The sequence below is a fragment of the Triturus cristatus genome, chromosome 10, assembly GCF_964204655.1.
Source record: "Triturus cristatus chromosome 10, aTriCri1.1, whole genome shotgun sequence".
Lineage (NCBI taxonomy): Eukaryota > Metazoa > Chordata > Amphibia > Caudata > Salamandridae > Triturus > Triturus cristatus.
In genome coordinates this window covers 886,707,446-886,729,243 of record NC_140593.1, presented here as the reverse complement: position 1 = coordinate 886,729,243, position 21,798 = coordinate 886,707,446, and the positions used below count along the sequence as shown (strand labels likewise).

At 45.7% G+C, this 21,798-nt stretch overlaps 1 protein-coding gene across 2 annotated transcripts in view; it reads right to left on the bottom strand.

The window, feature by feature from the left end:
* The window catches only part of LRRC61 (leucine rich repeat containing 61), a 281,819-nt gene that overhangs the window by 91,643 nt on the left and 168,378 nt on the right, over positions 1-21,798 (bottom strand). The window lies entirely within an intron of this gene.

Below are 21,798 nucleotides of genomic sequence, written 5' to 3'. Positions count from 1 at the left end.
CACAGACGAGCTCGCCCCACTACGCAACCCCGACAGACAACACCCCAGGAAAGCCGCCTGGTTCACCACCGCTCTCCAAGAAGCCAGACGCACCTGCAGACGCCTGGAGAAGATCTGGAGAAACACCAAGACAACCGAAAACCACACCACCTACAAGGACGCCATGACGAACTACCACAACCAGATCAGAGCCACCAAGAGGAACTTCATCCACAAAAAAATCCTGGCCAACTCCACCAACTCCAAGGAACTTTCAGTGTCATTCAAGAATTCACCAACCCACACAGTGAAGCCACAGACATCACCCCATCCCAAGACTTCTGCGACAAGCTTGGAACCTACTTCCACTTCAAGATCAAAAACCTCTACGACAACTTCATTGACCATCCACCAGGAGCCACAGACGGCAACCCGCCCCCCAGAAACACCAGCCAGCCCACCATCTCCAACTGGACACCGATCACGGCCGAAGACACCGCCTCGACTATGAAAAACATCCACTCGGGGGCCCCCACTGACCCCTGACCCCCTCACATCTAGCACAGAGCCACGGCCGCCATCGCACCTGAACTACAAGACGACTGGAAGTGCGCAGAAGTCAGACCTCTGCTCAAGAAGCCCACAGCTGACCCCACCAACCTCAAGAACTATCAGCCCATATCGCTCCTCCCCTTCACAGCCAAAGTTGCAGAGACAACAGTCAGAAGGAAACTGACATGATTTATTGAAGAGAACGCAGTCCTCGACCCGTCCCAATCCGGATTCCGAAGCAACCACAGCACAGAGACCGCCCTACTCGCCACCACAGATGACATCCGCACTCTATCAGTGGCCTTCGACACCGCCTCCCACCGCACACTAGTCGCTAGACTACACGACGCAGGCATACAAGGAACAGCCCTGGACTGGATCCGATCATTCCTCACCGGAATAAGCCAAAGGATCAAACTCCCACCCTTCCTCTCCGACCCCACGAAAATCACCTGCGGAGTGTAATAGGGTTCATCCTTGAGCCCCACCCTCTTAAACATCTACATGGCCCCCCTCATAGCCATCGACCAACAACACGGCCTCAACATCGTATCCTACACCGACGACACCCAGCTCATCCACTCCCTCACTAAAGACCCCACCACAGCCAAACTCAACTTCCAGAAAGGAATGCAAGACGTCGCAGTCTGGATGACCAACAGCTGCCTGAAGCTCAACGCTGAGAAGACAGAAGTCCTCGTCCTCGGTACCACCCCTTCTGCACGGGACAGCACCTGGTGGCCGACCGCCCTCGGAAGCCCACTTACCCCCTCAGACCACACCAAAGAACCTCGGCATCGTACTCGACTCATCACTCACCATGAACCGGCAGGTCAACGGCGTCACCTCCAGCTGCTTCAACACGTTCCGCATCCTCCGCAAGACCTTCAAGTGGATCCCCCCTGAGTCAAGGAAGACAATCACCCACGCACTTATCACCAGCAGACTAGACTATGGAAACGTACTCTACGCCGGCATCAACAAGTCCCTACTCCGCAAACTCCAGACAATACAGAACACCGCTGCCAGACTCGTCCTCGGCATCCCCCGACACAAACACATCAGTCAACACCTACGAAGTCTCCACTGGCTCCCCGTGGAGAAAAGAGTCACTTTCAAAATCCTCACTCACGCCTACAAATGCCTCCACAACAATGGACCCAAATACCTCAACAACAGAATCAACTTCTACATACCCAAAAGAAACCTTCGATCTTCCAACCTCGCACTGGCCAAAACCCCGCGCATCCACAGAGCCCGAGCAGGCGGGAGATCCTTCTCTCACATTGCAGCCAAGACCTGGAACGAGCTACCGGCAGATATCAGACGCGCCCCCTCCCTGAACACCTTCAGGAAGACCATCAAGACCTGGCTATTCGGCTAAACAGATCTGCGGTTCCCCCCCCCCCCCTCAGCGCCATGGGACCCTCACGGGTGAGTAGCACGCTTACAATTGATTGATTGATTGATTCTACTCTGCACCACTGCACTCTATGCCACTCTACTTTGCACCACTCCACTCTGCACCACTCACTCTACTAAGCAACACTCTCATCTGGACCACTGCATTGTACAACACTCTACGCCAATGCACTCTACAGCAATCCACTCTACTCTATGCGACTCCAATGTAGGCCATTGTACGCGACTCCACTCTATGCCACTCCTATACAAGGCACTTTCTGCCACTCCACTCTACAACGCTCTACTCCACAATTTGCAATTCCACCCTACACCACTAACTCTTAGCCATACTGAACATAAGCCACGTGGTGCACAACATGTCTAAAACAGATTGGCAAAGCCAACAGCTCTTGCATAGGCGAGACCTATTGGATTTGTAAATGCTTGTTAAATTCAATTACCAAATCAGAATGAGCACTTTTTGCCCGGGACAGATGATATGCTGAACCAATATAGACATAGCAGGGGAAAAGAGACAGCCTTCAACCTGGCCCAGGGATTGTCTTTTGGCCTCCAAAAAACCTTCCCAACATTTCAGTGGCTAATGGCTATGCACTAGCTTCAGGTGATGGTATCGGTAGGTACAGTCATCCTCTGAAAATATTTGAAACATCTCCTAAAACACATCCAAGGATAGTGCTAGGGCTGCCACCTGGCTGGTTTATTGTCGGCACCACAGTTTTGTTGATATCCTAGATAGTACAAAATTAGGCAAAATCACCTGAAGCCAATATTTTTGGCCTTTATCCCAACATTCTTCAAACAGCAAATATAAATAGAAAGCACTTTTAAATGTGTTCTAGGGCAGCGTTAGCCCCTTCAGTGCCCATGACGAGATAGTCTCGTCATGGAGCGCGGTTGCGCTGTGCCCATGACGAGACTATCTCGTTATGAACCCCGCCCGCTAATTCAACGCCCGGCACAGGGCAGGGAAAGGGCGGGGCACTGAAGAGGTTAATAATCCATGACCAATAATTAAAGTAAGCAAAGAATACAAAGATTTTCTTTACAGCTCTATTTTGTGTCACGTCGCAACCTTAGCAGACTCCTAAAACAACAAATGGGCAGCATTTTTCTGGCTCAAAGGTGGCAATCCTAATGGTAACTTATAGTGAAGACAGAGGAAAACGTGTCCTGGCTAAGATATTGAACTGTGAGAAGGAGCCTGCAGCTAGTCTTGGAGAGTGTAGATACTGTCTGTCATCCAGGTTAGGGACTTCCATGCAGTAGCTTCCAATAAAGTTTATTTACAGTTTCTTCACTGCCCTTATTAACACCGATCTATGTGGTCGTGTGAGCTCAGCAGTGCCAAAAAACATCAGGAGATAAAAAACAGTTGACAGGGTAGGCCCTGAGCACACTTTGTTTGTTAGCCACTGTCACTTTCTACACCACCAAGTAGATCTTATGTGGGTTATTGGGTGGGAATATTTTGTCTCTTTATTTACTTCGGGAGGTGTTCAGTTTAATCTTGCACAACCACTAACGAAACATTAATTTATTGTAGATCGGGACGGAGCATAGAACATGGCAAACTCAAGGTTGAAGCTTCAGGGGGTGTTTGATGTGTGACACCTCCCAAATATATGCATTCTTGGCTTGGTAGTTGGGTCGGAGGGCCCCAATTCGGGTCTGCTATCTCTTTGTCCGTTTTTCTTTTCCTGAGACAAGAATGAACAGGACAGTGATCTTTAACATAAATGAGAGATATTTCAATATACCCATCTGGTGGGTGGGTTTCAAAAGGTGCAACTAGATAATCTAGAATCAATACCGCCTTCCCTTCTTGTGCAAATTGTCAGAACGAAGTCAAATTTTTTAGTACACAGAAACTCTTTTTTCTTTATTATCACATATCAGTGCACTTTTAAATGGGGCCTCGGGGGGAAGCGGGCGAGAGCCATCTCCCCCCGGGGTTTTCGCTCACATGGTGCAGGCGACCGAGGGCAATGTAGCGCGCGCAAGTTAAGATATAGGGGCGCGCGGGTGGCGGGAGGCTAAGGCGTCTGAGGAGAGGGAGCGGCGACGGTAGAACACGGTCCCACCCACCCACCCTATATAAAAAATAAAATAAAAAATAAAAGGTATAAAGATAGTGTACGGTGTGGTGCACTTTACGATGTAATGATTGTGATCTGTTTGTTCCTGCCACGGTTAAGACAGGTGACATACCACAGAATCTACAGAGGCGGAGTTGGGGGGTGGGTCAAGTCAAGAGCAGATTTTGATCACCCTCAGAGGGGGAGGGGGGAGGAGGGGAAGGGGGGAAAGGAGAACATATACGGTAAAAGGGAAAAGGTTTTGAAAAGAATGCAATGGAAGTTTACTCAAGTTACAAGTTTAAAGAAAATGAAATAACACAAAAGGTTGGGCATTTATGGTTTTGGCTGTTTACTAAATTTATTGGTTTCGGATAAAGTTTGTCACCTAGCCTTAAAATAAAAGTGGCCTTTTACCTACAATTGGTTGTTGGCGTCTGCATTATTTGGGGCGATACTTGATTTCGGGATGTGTGCTGTTCAAGCACTTCTTATGTTTGATTTAAAAGACCACAGCGTTGCTCCATCTATAATAAGAATCTAGGCCAAGTTTAGAGGTAATATGACCAATGACATCTCTTAGTTCACTACCGACATTGTCGTTGGGGATTAAACATGAATGTTTCGATCACCTTTAAAAATGTCTATGTAGTGGTATCATCTGTTGCATTAAGGTGAAACGCTTCAGTGCATTAAAGAAATACCCTTTTTAGAATTTTGAAGAGATTGGATCATATTTTTACTTAATGTTTGTTGCACGAGATACATGCCAAACATTTTCATGTTTCGGCTCATGCACAGAGTCTTAGAGCCCAACAAGACCCACGGTTCGGCTTGTCTTATTAATATACCTGCGTGCCCTCCTCTGTTTACGACTCAGGCTCTCTACATTATGTAGTCGTACGCCGATCCCGGCACGCCTCAGCTGTCACGTGGTGCAGAGCTCTAGAGCGCTACACCACACATGGGGCCGTCAGTCACTTCATAACATGATTTGTTAAAGGCGAGGGCTAGAAACATGGAGCCCTGCCCACATGCACTGACTCAACAACTCTACCATAGAGCCTTCTTGTAGCAGAAACGAAGAAGAGTGCATGCAGTGAAAATAAGTGATCCCGGTAAAGAGATTCCAGGCGTTGTCTTGTATTTGACCATAGTCATGAGTTTCCAGCCAATCAAACAAGCAAAAGGTGATGGGATGAATGCTTGCAAATAGAATAACCATGAAGTGGCATGATTTTCTATTTCACACGTGTTCAGTCTCTAACATTAGGCTTCCTATAAGTATCGTGCTTCCTGTACAGAAAGTGCTTCAGTGCTTTGCCAGGGGTAGTAAATGCTAAACAATAAGTGTCCCAAGCGATCCACAATGTTTGCACCGCCATGTTGTATACTGCAGTCCCTGGGCTCATTGTGATGGGAACGTATTCATCATATAGGATGAGAGCAGCGTCAATACAGGAGAGCTCGGATACTGAGGCCATGGGGTCGAGGTCAGGGTCTTAAAAAGAAACAGCCTGGAAAACTTTGCACTCAAATGGAGGGCTACACTTAAAAAAAAAAAAAAAAGTGCCTCTGCTGGAACGCAGGCACAGACAGGAAGCAGTACTTGGTCCAACCTCCGCGGCATGAACGCACACAAGCCCAAGGAGGAAGCCGAAGGCAAGGAGGAGGCTCTGCTCAATAAGAAGCAAGGGAATGAGAGCAAGGAGGGAGCTAACCAATGGTAAGTACAGTTAAGTAATTGGCGGGCTCTAAACCCCTTTTAAGATTTGTTTGTTTCATTATGAGAGATTTTGCAAGCATTGTGCAGGCGAAACCTAAAACAAAAAAATCTTAAAGGGACTGAAGTTGAGTCGATACTAACAATGGGTTCAGAATAGTTTAAAACTGAAAACAACACAACTCTAAGGAAAAACCCTCTGTGAATGCTGTGGCATAAAAATAAACACCAGTCCACCAATCCTTATAGCAGTGCATTCTGGGGTCTAACATGAAAACATGAAACAAACATCCCACGGGAAGGATGTGCCTTGGGTTCTGCAAGCAGCTACTGCAGGTGCACATACACTAATTCGCTCTATCCTACCCTCTTCCCTTCGTCTCTTCTATTTTCAGCTCTTTGAGGCGTCATTAGCATGTCATAAAGCAACACACATATGAGAAACATAAAATAAAGCAGAACTGTGCACATTTCATCCACTGCAGCAAAGTTCTGGTGCTACATCAAGGAAAGTCACCCCAGTGCCATTCACTACCTGGAGTTAAAAGGCTAACTAGCCAAAATCTCAAATTAATCAACAGAATACTACTTCACAACCATGCAGTCCCCATCCAGCAGCTACCCAGAAAATCCGACCACTGCCAACGCAGGATGGAGCAGAGATTGAACGACAAGCAAGAACAATGATTCTTAACCTGTGGTCCAGGGGCCCCTGGAGGTCCTTGACTCTGGTCTGGGGACTGCAGGAGTTCGTGACTCTTACTCAGGAGGTCTGCAACTGTCTGGATTATAAAATGTAATATTATTAGACAGATCAAGTGACAGATTTAGGGTTGTACGACCGATGCCACTGCCCTGGGATCCAAGCTCAAGTGCACTTCACTTTAAAATATCATACTGGGTTGAAGGCACAGGCTGCAGAGTTCTTCACGTGACCTGAAGTTTTTAGGCAATAGGATAATAAAAATGTAAAGAGAACTGTGGTGATTGATATACTTGCTGGAGCAGTCTGAGTTTTTGTCTAGTGGAAGTTTTGACTCATCACACAGAAAGAGTGTAAATGTGCCTTCAACAAAGCACAACATTTAACATGAAAATCACAGTTGTGGGGGGCGTAGCCGGGCAAGATGGCCAAACAGACGTAACTCGTCTCGGCTCCCGGTCTGCGCTCAATTGCTGTTTCTCGGTGATCCTTCGGTCGAGAGTAACACCGATGGCAAGCTGAACTTGGGGGGCGCACACTGAGCAGTTTCACACCCTGCCGATGTCCCTCTGGCTGCGCCGGTGCAGCCCGATGGTGGAATCCTGGCTCTCGCAAAAATGGCGCTCAGCCCCTCGCGGGGGATGGTAATCCTGGAGACCTGGTGAAATGCACGTAGACCTGTTGTACCTGCGTTGGACCGCTAGACGGGACCGCCGGAGCGGCTACCTGCCATCTCGATTACCGGGACCCCTGTGCAACATCTTTTCCTGAAGCATTACCGGAACGGACCCAGTGAACACCGCACGACACCGCGGACTCACTGACTGTGCGCATGGGAGGTGAGAGTCCTGGGGAACACCAAGGGACCTGCCACGAGGGTTAAATCACCTACCGCACGGTTCCTGGTCGTCGGCGGCTGAATACCCCGACTGCGACCTTTGCCACGCATCCTGCCTGACTCCAACATGGTGGCCGGGCCCTGACGGCAGACGCCGCTACCGGTTAGTCCCCGACCCCCGGCCTTGCTTCCTACTAACGCCACCTTGCCATATGGACCCCTGCACTCCCCCTTGACCAGCAAGCGCTCTAGAATCCCCACAGCATAGTCCTAGCTGTTAGGGGGAGGAACTTATTCGACAGCTCTGGAGCTCACTACCGAGGGGCTGCCTGCTCTAAGGGTCATGCGACCGGCTGGCCTGGGAGACCTCCTCCATAGCTCATGGCCATGACAATCATTGCCGATGAAAATACCAGGGGGCAACGCCGCGGAGGAGTAACTACTGTGATCGTGCTCCAGCTCCAGATCATCCAGGGATGCGAGATAGGAGGAGGGGGCAGTCTCAGCTCTTCGATATAGGGAGCGAGTCGGCCAGCACCCTGAACTACTGCCGCTTGAACGGAGATGACTGTGGAGACCAGAAGTGGGTTTGAGTGCATGATGTGCCAGATTCTGTGACGGCGACCCTAACATGAACAAGGTCCCCCCCCCCCCCCCAAGAGGAATCCCCACAACACCACTACCAGCGGCCTGCCTAGGCCTGCCTATATGCTGCCGAAGAAGGGGTCTACCAAAGCAGCAAATAAAGTGTCTGACTTCTTCACGGTCTCAGACAAAAGCCAATTGGTGGAGAGTAACAAGGGGTCGGGAGCCATGGCCCTTACAAAAAGTGACCTCCTGGACACGTTAAAAGACTTCAAGACGGAACTGTGGAATGAACTGGGACAGGACCTTAAGGCCTCGATCGACTAATTGAAATCGGATCTCACTGGACGCCTCGCTTCCCTTCAGCAAGACGTGGACTCAGTGGGCACAAGAATGGTGGATCTGGAAACACAGACCCAAGATCTCGACAAACACACTGACATGCGAGAAGACATCCGCACTCTCCAAGAACAACTGCTCCAATCGCAACTAAAAGCAGAGGACCTTGAGAACAGGGCACGGAGGGAGAACCTACGAATCGGGACTTGGAGGAGGGGGCGGAGGGAACAGACCTTGAAGCATTCCTGGAGGGCCTCTTTGCGGGTATCCTCAGCCCGCAGACCCTCAAGATAAAATTGAACAGAGTGCACAGAGTCGGTGATCTGGGATCCGGTGAAAGGAAACGTCCACGCGATGTGCTCGCCAAATTGCATTCCTACAAAACAAAAGAAGTCGTCATACAAGCCACCAGGAAAAAGGGAACAGTTTCTTTCCAGGATCACACCTGCACCGCCTTCCTGGACTTGGCGCCAGCCACGTTAGCCAGGAGGCAGCTATTCCGACCCATCACATCGAAACTGCGTGATGACAACATCAGATACAGATGGACATTCCCATTCAGCCTTTCCTTCGAGTTCAACAACAAACCACGTCACATCTCTGACCTGCAAGACGGACTAGCTCTTTTAGGCCTTTCCACAGATACCCTCGGAACCACCCAGAACAGAACGCAGGACTCCTTGAGAGGTGACCCCTCAAAGCCTCAATGGTCCAATGGCTCCCGGAGAAACCGCAGAAGAGACTTTTAGGGCCCACATACCACTGACACCCTATCTTTGCAATTCGCCCTGGCGGTAAACACAGACCCACTCAGGGCTGTTCTCTCCTAGAGCAGCCGTATGCAACGACTCCTCCCAGCAGTAACGCTCTCCTCTAACGATCACGATCCTGGAGGGTCTCGCTTCCTGTTCTGCACCCCTTCCTGCTTCATTTTAAAGAGCCGCTGTGCAAACACGCCTCTACGAACATCCTTGTGACACTGAAGTCCTACAGCCGGCTTGCCGACCTCTGTAGGCTACAATCTTTGACTGATATTCTACGAGCTGTTCGGAGTGGGCGCGGATGGGGACCCTGGTCCTACAGTCCCCCCTCTCCTCACATCGAGGACATCTGGCTTTTGTTTGGGACGTTCTCCCCGTTGGGAGACTTGATGTTGTTGGTAATGTTGGGTTTTATTTTATTTTTTGGTAGGGAGGGGGTGGGTTCTGGGAATGCTGGCGGTTTCTCTAATTATATCCCACTGACACAGGTTTTACTCCAGAGACTCGTTCTGCATTCGCTTCATATACTCCACACACAATATTGGTCAGACACACCCACGACTTGCCGCCCACACCGCAGGCCTAGAAGGAGGGTGGAGGGGTTAACCGAGGTCCGATGGTACTCACAATAGGCTCCTGGAACGTGAAGGGCCTCAACTCCCCCAGAAACAACAGAAGATCTGCAAATATCTCACTGATCATCATCTTGACATAGTTGCAGTCCAGGAAACCCATTTGGCCCATGCAGAGGACACTCTACTCCTCCACAAACAATACCCACTGATTTATCGTTCCTCCGCACTGACTAAACAAGGGGGAGTCGCTCTTCTCTTTCACAACTCCATGAAATTCCAACCTAGCGACATTCAGACGGACAAAGATGGGCGACTGGTTATGGTTAAAGGCGTAGTACAGGGCACACTCTGCACTTTTATCGCAACCTATGCTCCTAACACTGGGCAGACACCCTTTTTAAATAAGATACTTGGACGATTTCAAGATTTTGCAGAAGGGAAAACGATTCTCCTAGGTGACTTCAACCTGACATGGCAAGCAGATTTGGATAGCAATCACTCACACAGGTCAGACTCCCACTCTTTTCCAGTGACCACTAAACAACGATTCCAAGACATGGGCTTTTTAGATGCTTGGCGCAGCCTTTACCCGCAAACTCAAGACTACACTTTCTACTCCCATGTACACTGGTCTTACTCGAGACTTCATTATCTTCATATATCTTCATTAGTCAAAATTTGAGGGGTTCCCTGCAGGAGGCCAAGAATGTTCCTCTCTCTATCTCTGATCACTGCTTGGTCTCGATCTGCCTGTCCTGGGACCGTACTGCGTCCACTTCTCCCAAATGGTACTTTCCGAACTCCCTCACCCGAGATAAAGTGCTCTGCACCGCACTACGGGAAGCCATCACAGACTTTTTAAATTCAAATAAGCCCGAAGACACCACTCCTTTTAATAACTGGGACACATTCAAGGCAGTGTTCCCGGGGGAAATGTATTGCCCTCAACTCCACCCTGAACAAACAGAGGGCCAAGGAAAGGGAAGATCTGGAATCGGAATTAGCAAGAGCTGAAAACCACCATAAAGCTCAACCCACCCGTGAATCCCTATGCAGCGATCTATAATAACAGGGCAGAATTCACCCTCTTAAAACTTTGGCAAATGTCTTATTCCCAAGGTAATAAGATAGGTAAACATTTGGCTAGACAACTAAAGGAAAAACGCGACCGAGAATACATAGGGGGCATTATCCACACAGAGGGTACACTAACACATCAAGGTGCCGAAAAAGCTGCTACTTTCGGGTCCTTCTACAAGGCTCTGTACCAGGGTGAACCCAGAGACTCGGAACTGCAGGACAGTTATCTTCAAACATCACCTCTCCCTCAGGTGTCACAAGACCAAAATGACACTCTAACAGTGCCCATTACCTCTGAAGAAATAGCCGCAGTCATAAAGTCCCTTAAAATACACAAAGCCCCTGGGCCTGATGGGCTTACAGCGTACTTTTATAAAACGTTCGCCCCAGATATCTTACCCCACCTCACACGTCTTTTTAACGAGAGGGCCACGACGGGTATGGGCCCCCTTCAATGACCGAAGCCCTAATTTCAGTAATCCCCAAGCCAGGGAAGAACCTGCAACTGTGCTCCTTGTTTCGCCCCATAGCTTTGTTAAATCTCCACGCAAAACTCTACTCGGCCATCCTGGCTGCCCGGCTACATGATCTTATGCCAGGCCTAATCAACCCTGACCAATCCGGATTCATTAAGGGGCGCCAGACCCACGCCAATACCAGGCGCATAATACACCTGATTGAGAAGGCCACCAAACTGAAAATACCAGCGGTATTCATGGGTCTGGACGCCGAAAAGGCATTCGATTTTTAAAACCATTACCCGCTTTGGCTTCACGGACGATTTTTTAACTATGCTTAGAGCTAACTATACACAGCCTCGCTCTAGGGTACAGGTGAACAGGATAATTTCCGCCCCTTTCTCTCACACCCGAGAGACGCATCAGGGATGCCCGTTGTCCCCTCTACTTTTGTGGTGGCTCCTCTGCTATGGTGGAGGAGCGTAACCCACTGCTTTTAAGTAGTGCAAAGTATGAAACATAAAATGATAATAACTTTGATTTATTATCATTTTATGTTTCGTGCTGCTTTGCGGGCAGATGGGCAGGGCTGCTCTGCTCTTGGAGCAGGGCAGGGGAGGAGTGGTTCGCCCCAAACCTAAGTGCGCAACAACGGTTTGGTCGGCCCTCTTGGGCCACCCAAACCAGTCATGCACACTTTCCCTGTTCTCCATGCAGGCTGTAATGCAGCCTGCATGGAGAATATGCCCACCCGTCCAGCCCCTGGCTGAGTGCCGTGTCACGGCACTCACACCAATCACAACGTTGCGCTGCAGCATTGTGATTTGTCAGGGGAGCCTGAGTGCTTACCAATTTATTTGTTTTTTATATTGCGCACCCCAACCCCCTACACGACTCCCACTCCGCGACACTCCGACTGCCCCGCCACCCATGCTGGTCGCCACTGTACCCTACTATTAAAGAGTGTGTGGAGTTACAAAAGTAATAACACACTTGATTACAGTCAATGGGGGTTGGGGGGCATTGTGTGTGTGTTTGTGTTATAAAGCACTTACACAACCAAATTGCAGGAGTAGCGCTATAAGAAATGCAATTAATAAAAGCCAGACCTAGATTGCTAAAGTATAGACACATAACTAAACCAAACTGAACACTTTCAAATGCTCAGTAAATGTGAAGGAATTTGAAACTGGGGGTTAAAAATTAAGTTGATATACTTAGCTGGATCCACGTGAGCAGCACATGTGCATCGAACAGTAGTATGGATGATTAGTGGGATACATGCAAAGCCCTTCATTGAGGATCTGAGAGGTCTAGCCGGGGAGTACCTTGTGAAAAGCTTACGCATCTCCCCATATATTCCTCCATAGAAGGCCTTATGTACCATACACAAAGCCTTAAAATGTTCTCTTTGCTGGACAGGCAGCCAGTGTAGGGCTCTAATAGCCTCTGATGTTGGACGTCCCTTAGGGATGTTCATGAGTAGTCTGGCAGCAGCATTTTGAAGTGATTGCAGCTTCCTTACCTGGGCTTTATCAATGCCCATAAAGAGCGCGTTGCAGTAGTCAATTTTAGATTTAAAAAAGTGCTACCACTACAGCTATCTGAAGTTTGGGGGTGCTAAAAGGGGAGATTTTTCTCAATGATTTTAGGAGAAAGAAACAGGAGGAAGTTAATTGATTAACTTGGGCTGACAGATTTAGCTGCTCATCTAGAATCACCCCCAAGCTCTTTACCTTGGTACCTGGACTAGGACAGGTTCCCGCCTCCGTAGGCCACCAGTTATTGTTCCATACTGGGGGTCCCTTACCAAATTCAAGTACCTCAGTTTTATCAGTATTTATTTTCTAAGAAATTTGAGCTCATCCAACTCATAATGTCCTTCAGACTAAGCTGTTGGCCACTACTTCGGCTGGTTGAGAAACCGAGATTGTAAGCTGCGAGTCGTCAGCATACATAGTTAAAGAAAAGCCATGTTTTGTGATTAATGTAGCCAATGAGGACACGTAGATGTTGAAAAGAGTGGGTGACAAGGCAGATCCTTGCGGCACACCACATGAAAGTTGAAAGGTGTCTGACTGGAGATTCTCCCACTAAATGCTTAGATCCGTATTTTCTAGGAAGGAGGAAAGGAGGGCCAGAGTAGTATCCTCCACCCCTACGTCTCTCAGCCGCTGAACCAGCAGTGTATGGTTCCCGGTATCAAAAGCAGCCGAGAGATATAATAGGATCCGGATCGCTCTGCCCCCTCCATCTACTTTCCTCCAAATCTCCTCTGTAGCTAGCACCAGGGCTGTCTCCGTAGAGTGACACGGTCTGAACCCGTGTTGAGTGGGGTCCAGCAATACATTCACTTCTAAGTAATGAATCAGCTCTTTGTTCATTGCTTTTTCCAATATTTGGCTGCCAGGGGTAGCCTAGAGATTGGCCGATAATTATTCAGCTCTAGAGGGTCCAGAGTTGGCTTTTTTAGGATGGGCCTTATACAGGCTGTTTTCCATATGCTGGGATATCTACCCGTGCCTATAACTTGATTCAGAAGAGGGGTAAGATGTGTGCTGATGATATTAGCTACTAGCTGGAAGGTACCTGGTGGGCATGGGTCAGATGGCGAGCCTGGTTTTATGGATGTCAGGAGGTCATGAACCTCCTCCATTGTCAAAATTGTAAAATGTGACAGTCTCCTGGATGTTGCACACTCTTTTACATTTTCGGTAGTATTTACTGGGATAGTAATGGCTATATTTAACAGATCATTATAAATCAACTGAACTTTGATCTGAAAGAATTTGGCCATTTCATTACATAGGGTTTGATCTGGTTTAAACTGGGCCGTATGCTGAGGTTTAGCTAGGGTGTATACTGTTCTAAAGAGTTCCTTAGAGGAGTGTTCCTCCTCCCCAATTTTAGTTGTGAAGTAAACACGTTTAGCTTCAATGATGGCTTTTTTATAGACGACCAAGCTACAATTATAAGCTCGCTTATGTTCAGTGCTGTAATCTGACCTCCACGTTCGTTCCCTCCATCTACATTCCATTTTTAAGATTTGTAGATCCTGACTGTACCAAGGCGCAGTTTTGGATGCTCGTTTAACTATTTTGGTAGTTTCTGGGGCAATACTGTCCACAGCTACTCCCACCCAGTTATCAAACTGATTGACTGCTATGTCATTGTCCTTGTGTAAGAGGGGCGGCCCAGGTTCTAAAGCGTGTTCCAGATCTAGCTTTTTTATCTGATTCCATTTACGAAACCTCTCTTTTATATTACACATTGGAAGAGATAAACTGGGTTTTGTATGTTACACCTCAAAGTAAATGGCTCTGTGGTCAGTCCAGGGTAGTGCTGCTGTCTTTATAACCGTTATGTCTGGTTGATTTGTGAAAATACCATCCAGGGTATGACCTATCCGATGGGTGGGTTCCTGAACCACCTGGGAGAGCCCATAGGCTGCTAGGTTATCTACTAACCTTATTGTGTCTAGGTTATTCTCAAGTTCAAGGTGATAGTTAAAATCTCCTAAGATGGTAAAGAAATCTGACTCCGAGCTGACTTCTAAAAAATTCAATATGGCCTGTGAGAAAACAGTTATAGGTCCAGGGGGCCTATAGACGAGTAGACCTTGAAATGTGAAGTAATCATTTAATCTGAATGAGAACTGTAGCGCCTCGGCTGTAAGTAACGTCGACACCTCATGACGCAATTTTAGATCATCTCGGTAGAGGAACGTTATGCCCCCTCCTCTTCCCTCTGTTCTATCCTGATGCATCACTGCATATCCTGGTGGAAGAGCTATGTTCCAGTCAGGATCTGAGCTAGCATCAGTCCACGTCTCCGTTAAAAAGACGATGTCTGGTTTGTCTATTTGCAGGAGGCATTCAAGTTCATATTTGTGTTTTGCGAGAGATCTCATATTAAGTAAAATACATGTTAGGGTTTGAACTTGTATTTTTGTTGCATGTACCCTAACCAGGCCACTATTTCCATCTAACTTGCAGGGGGGAGTTTTTCCTGAAACTTTCCATTTTTCACCTATTATGGTATACGTGTTCCCTGTAGACAATACGGCCGAGTCATGCCCCTCACTTCCCAATAGTGGCGTGTTAGTATAGACTCGAACTTGGGAGTGGCTGACACATATCAAACCACAAACTCAGTAAGGATTGAATCTGTCAACATGTGTCTGGGAGAAGTAGTACCTTCGTACACTTTACAACATCGTACTACATGGGATTTTTCTAGCCACAGTATGGATCAATTTCTTGCAAAGCAAAGGATTACATTTGATTGGGTGCTGAAACGTTTGCACATATGGAGAGTCCAGATCCATAATGGCATGTGTCCAAAGCCTTGTCTCCCTTCTTGCAACTGGAGGAACATACTGAGTACAGGCAGAGAGAAAGTGATGGGCAGGTTCGCAAGAAGCAAGGTGGGCACAGGTTATCAGTTCAAGAGTCAGTAAAATGTAGTAGTCGCTTGTTTAGGCCAGTCAGTCAGTCAAAATAGATTTATTTCGGGTTACACACCATAAGATACAATAAAACATAGTATAAAAATAGCACACATTATCATAAAGAAGCATTTTAAAAAATATAATAATTGTGCCACCACAAACATATCTCAAAAAATAGAATAGGTAAGTATTTGTACGATACAGTCTGACCTTAAAATGGTAAAGGTAAGAAAATTTAGTGTATTGTCACCTTGGAGTCTAAGTAGCTAGTATATAGCGTAAAACGATAAATTTCGTAATTCTATATGTTTCTGGTTTACATATTTCTACTAGCATATTTGTGTCACTTTCACTCACACTCTTTGTCAGTTGACCAAGCCAATTAATCGTTATAGTAGCGTTTAGGTGGCACAGACGCAAACAAATAGTTATCTTCGTCAATCGGATCAATACAATTATGAAAATTTGTGAATTTTTCAGGGAGTGCCTCAGATGTGTGTGAATCTATTTAATAGTAAAATGCCAAACCTAAACTGAATATACAAGATTTAGTGCAAGTGAGGGTTTAATCTTATCCAAGTACACCTCGACATTGAGTTCCTTGATAGGAATGCATGGGCTAGTGAACCCTCACAGCCATTTCTTTTCAGTTTTTCTTCTAACCATAGCTTGCATATTTGTTTACTTTAACTTCTCATTCTAGCAGAGATAGAAATGGGGCTAGACCACAGATCAGGCATGCGTTTTAGTCAGCCAAGTCCTGAAAATGTTTGAAACAAGAGCGTGGCCTACACATTGCGACTCCACACCTCACACAAACATTCCCTGCAATGGCTTAGCTCTCGTGTCTCCAGACTCATTTCCAAAAAGATGTGGTCTGATTTTAGCTAGAGGTGAGACACTGACCATACCTATATCTATCAGTAGTGGACTGGCGAGTGTGCTTGCTGGCATTCTCACATGGATCTAATACTGAAACATCATCATATCCCCAGATGTTAGCACAATATAAGGAGGCATTTTAGCAGTGTGCTTTACATACTTGTATAGCCGGGGAGAAGATATCCTCTGCTAGACTTAAAAGCCTTCAATTTAGTTTTTGATTTAATGGCTAAGCCCTCAAGTCTATAGAATCCCTTGAATTTATTAAAGAGATTCTGTATCCCTTGGGGTATCTTTGAAATCAAAAGTGCTTTGAGATCTAATAGCAGTATGGAAATTCACAAGCGACCCAATACAGGGGACTCGCAGACTTTACCATCACAAACTGTGCTACTTGATTATTGTATAGAGATAAAAACAATTGACAAAACACCAAACTTGGCACACTCCAGATTACGGCAAAAGGCTTTGAATTTTCACCACTCATCCTACTTCGCACAGTGTGATGAAATGTTACCAAAATGTTCATTAAACCTGGTGAAACACTCACTTCATACAGGATTGTCCAAAGCAGGCATCTTGGAATATTGTTGAAGGTCAACAAATATCATATACAGTGACATTGTCTGAAGTACTAAAATATTTTCTATAATGAAAATTTACCTAGATGCCTGATCCACAAAACAGTCTTTTTCTGAATCCTGCTTGACAGTGGGAAAGAGCAGTCTTTTGCTCTACCCAGAACTCAGGTCTTGCCAATACACCTGCAATTTTTTAGGTTGAGCCTGAGCAGCGCATGCATTGCTCTGCGAGTTATGTTATATTCAGATAGGGACTAGAAGCTCCACCCACTCCCCACCCATATTTTTCATTGGCTTGTGTCATTGTCCACTGTAAACTGTGGCTGTTCATTGGTCAATAGGCTTAGTAGTCCCTCCTTAGCACTGCCTTGTCCCATTTTGTAACCTCCCATCACGACACCCTGTTACGTGTGTTGTTACTCAGTAGGCTTTATTTACATCCTTCAAGCACTATTTTCTCAAATAGCTTTGTCCTGCCATCTGTTGCAGGCAGGACATGCTCTCTCCTAACGCTTTTAAACATTTTTTTATAGCACAGGTGCTTGCATTTGCAAAGCAATAGGTCTCGCATTTGTGAGAGTTTAAGCTTTTAGCATTGTAAATGACAATGCCTTTTATTTATCGGCTTTAAAAACAACACATAAATAAAAGGCATTATCATTTACAATGTCAGACCTACTGCACTGCAAATGCTTGTTTTTGAACACTATTGGTCAAACTTATTGGATGATACTTTGCAGTGTCTGTGAAACTGCATCTAAGCATGATTTTGGTTTCAAGCCTCCTTTAAAATTGCATTACTAACCATTATAATGTAATTCCCAATTACATTGTCTCGGAATTGTATAGATCCATTGGAATTGTATCTAGAGGCTTTTACCCTTTTTGCATTCTAATTACTAAAAGAACCTTATGAAGGGTAAAAGGTTTCAAGTACACATTCTCGGGGAAAAGATAATGAGAAAGTGATCCCTCAATAGACTCGTAATACAGGGGAGAGAAATGCTTAAACCAACAATCTGGCTGTGATGTGATATATTTTTCTGGTTTAGCAATTTGCCTCTTACTATCACGAGTCACAAGATGCCAGAAGAGCCCTTGGTCCTTTGATCTGATGGCATTAAGCACGTCTGACTGTCTGGCATGCTCCCATTTCCCTTTGTTAATCTATGATCATTTTATGTAAAGTCCTAGATACCGTTATATCCTCTGAATTCATGCTTTTTATTGCTTTCAAGAGACAAGACTTTGCCAGTCTACACTCTCAGTCAAATTATAGATATGTCTTAGCACACGCTGCCTTTCTGCAGATTGCGGTTTTTGTGAGAGAGATAGCCATTTGGTCGGACAGAGCTGTGTAAAATGTAATTGCATTCATGTAGTTTTATATCTTAGGAGTTAACTGGCTCATTACTTCTCTGCTTCAACATAATCCAATTTTAACCTATGGCACACATTTATGACCTTTGTATCACAGTCCTCTACCAGCAAAACTGGGTGCTTAAAATCAATAGCTGTAAGATATAAAAGAAGGGGTCATGAGTACTTCTGGAAGCTCTGCCACCACCCTGTCCCTCATGTGGCTCCAGCTAAAATGACTAATAATAATTATACATATAGCCAACCTTTATGTTTACAATTGTTTAAAAGAGAATAGTCTGTTACTATCCAATAGAGTTCTGCCGTTGTAAGTTAAAGCTGTCAGCCTACAGTTATGAATATATCTTCCTTTCATCCGAGGATTATCCCAAACATTGACTTTTTCTTCAGTAATAGATACATACCTCTTCAGTGGATCTCGAATTGTGTTCAAATCAGCGGCGGCCATGATTATAGGATTTCCCATATTGTGGCTACATTTCTGGAGCTCGTTAAGCCTGACATCTATAATATTAATTGTGTGCGAGTCAACTGTGTTTTGTGCTCCTATTGTAAACATTTAAAAGCATTTGTTTATCAGTATTAAAAGTTAGTAATAGCTGGTGAATATCTGGTGTGCAACAATCAATTACTGTGATGTACACTTCAAGTTCATATTAATGCAAGTCGCCAGTCGCCCTAGTGGTCTCCGCTAGGGGCCTTGACTGCGGGCAAATTAAAAACTATATATCCAGTCATGTGTATTGGGTTTATTGCCCATGACGTTTGAAACATACAGATTGAATGACAGCATGCATAGTCACACCAATCTAGGAATGTTCGTTTCTTGAGAAATGTCTACAACATTACAGTGAAGTAGATTTATGTTTATCTTGCTTAAGTATATGTACAGTGACAAATACAGGTCATTACACCTAAGTATGCCTCCTGTATTTACCCCTTTGTAATCTTTTAATCAACCTGGGATACCACCAAATTAAAGGATACTTTAGTGGCTTATCGCATGTTTTTTTGAATCATAAACTGGACCTAAATCATTGTACTGAGAGAAGAAATATCTAAGAACTCCCTCAGAAAAAACTCACTCTGGGGTCGAGTCCGCCCTGGTAGTAACATCTTACCAGGGTAGGATGAGGTGGCGAATGATGAAGCACGTCACATTACATGAATGAGACATCCTCGTCCAATTCTTGGAATTGCCTTTAATTTAGGTAACAAACAACTAGCAGCACATTCGAGAACTCGTTGGATCTCTGGTACTGACCTGCTGAATTGCTGATTAAGCAAACAGCATTTCACTGAAAGTATCACGCCAATTTTTGTGTTTGTTTATCCTGCTTGTATCACACAAAATTCAATTTGTCTGGTTCTTGTACACTCACAAGATGGAATAACATGGTAGATTTAAAGGCGGTAGCTACCTTAGTAAAAGTGACTTGGATTTGAGAAATCTACTTAAGGGCCCGACAAAATTAGTATCAGCCCAGGAGCTCAAGTCCAAAGCTTAAAATTTGGAGAATGTTAATGGCAAATCCCTCACGTCAGACTGGCAGATGATGCATAAGGAATTGAATAGTGACATGGCCACACCGTATCCCAGAAAGGGAGCCTGGGTAATGCATGTACCTGCAACAATTGTTCCCTAGTATTTAACTCTTTACATCAAATTCATTTCTTACTAGTCACATCGTATCCATGGTTAATTATCATTCAGTTTGATATCTTTTCAAAGCTTGTCAATCAGGTGACTGACAAATAACACTTGGAGCTATTTTCAAGAAATTTGTGTATTTTTAAGCTTCTCTGCTGGCTAAAGTAAACTGTTGACCAAATATAACACCATGAACATAAGAAGGGGTAGGAACACTCAGTTCTTGAGAATCAGAATTCTGTCTCCAGCAGCAAGCAGGCAGGAGGATAATTTAGGAAGAATGAGGGATATGATCTTTTCTCATAAGACCATATACCCTTATGGCAATGTGATACTATTATGCAAGGGCAAAAGAATGAGGACAGATGTTGAAGTTATTACTGATGGTTCGCTCTCTTGGTGGTGTAAATGTAAATGTGCAGGAATTTATATAGCGCAAATCACCAAGCGGTCTCTAAGCGCTTGCTTAGGGAACCCGTCCTGGTATTCCCCTGTGAGATAACCCGGCAGGGCATCCGCAAGGTGAAAGCCAGGCATCCCGCCGCGAGGGGCCCATGTGGAGATTAAGCAAGCTATTGCCCAGAGTCACAGAGTGTGAACCCATGAATCGAGTAGGCACTGGAGCGAGAATTGTCGAGTCCATGGACATTTATGGACTCAAGACCCAGCCGAGCCGGGAATTGAACCCTGGTCCCGGGCTGACCTCTGCTTCCAGGTCTGCCTCCTCTAACCAGTGAGCCACACTTCTCCAGGACTAACATCCCAGCCTCAGTATTCGGCATGGACCTAATAAAGGTAATAATTTGTTATCGGGGGAAATTAACCCATACCAGTTTCGACCTACTTAGGACTCTATGCCATAGGACTCAAGCCAGTGGCGTAGGAAGGGGGGTGTGGTGGGTGCGGGCTGCCCCGGGTGTCATCACAGAGGGGGGTGACCAAATGGCAAAAATATGTGTTTTAAAATAAAAAAAATTGGGGGGCTCATGATACTTTAAAAAAAAATAGATATATTTCATACGAGTTTAATTATATTATTTAATACGAGTTTAATAACTTCGTCTGACAATTAATCAACCTCATCAAGTCAACATAATACATAAAACGTGGCTGAACTCAAACCTGTGTGTTGGAGAGCGTATGGATTAGGAAGGGGAGGGGGTGTTTTTTTCTGCCGAAGTCTGTCTCTGCAGTTTGTACTCGAGCGAGACGTAAACAACCAGTGACTCATCATCACTCAATCCCCAACCAATCCTATCCGCTGCCGTGCCAGTCAGTAACCCCACGTCATTCTGTTGAGTTAGTTGTGCATTATTACTGAAGCTTATAAGTGCCGTGCTGAATGTATTTTTGTTACATTTTTTAGTTCATTGATTCATTGTGATCATCCTCTTCTTTATGATACAGAGTTTGGTAAGTATCGTAAACATTATGATGCTTGCTATTCGTTTGTATTTGTACGTTAAGCCGGGGGTGACAAGAAATTTTCTGCACCGGGTACCACCTGACCTTGCTACGCCACTGACTCAAGCTATACCTCACTGATGAGACCTAAGTAGGCCAGAACTGGTCTGGGGTTATTTGTGTTCCCATCTGGAAGGCACACGGCCAGGCAGTTATTCATGGAATGTTTCTACTGATTGCAGTAGGGTCAAGAATAATTTGCACAAGGGGGGCCTTTATCTAGAATGTAAGAGAGGGTCAAAATGGTGATTTGGAATGCAGCCTCGAGCAATAGAGGGTGGCTGAGATTAATTC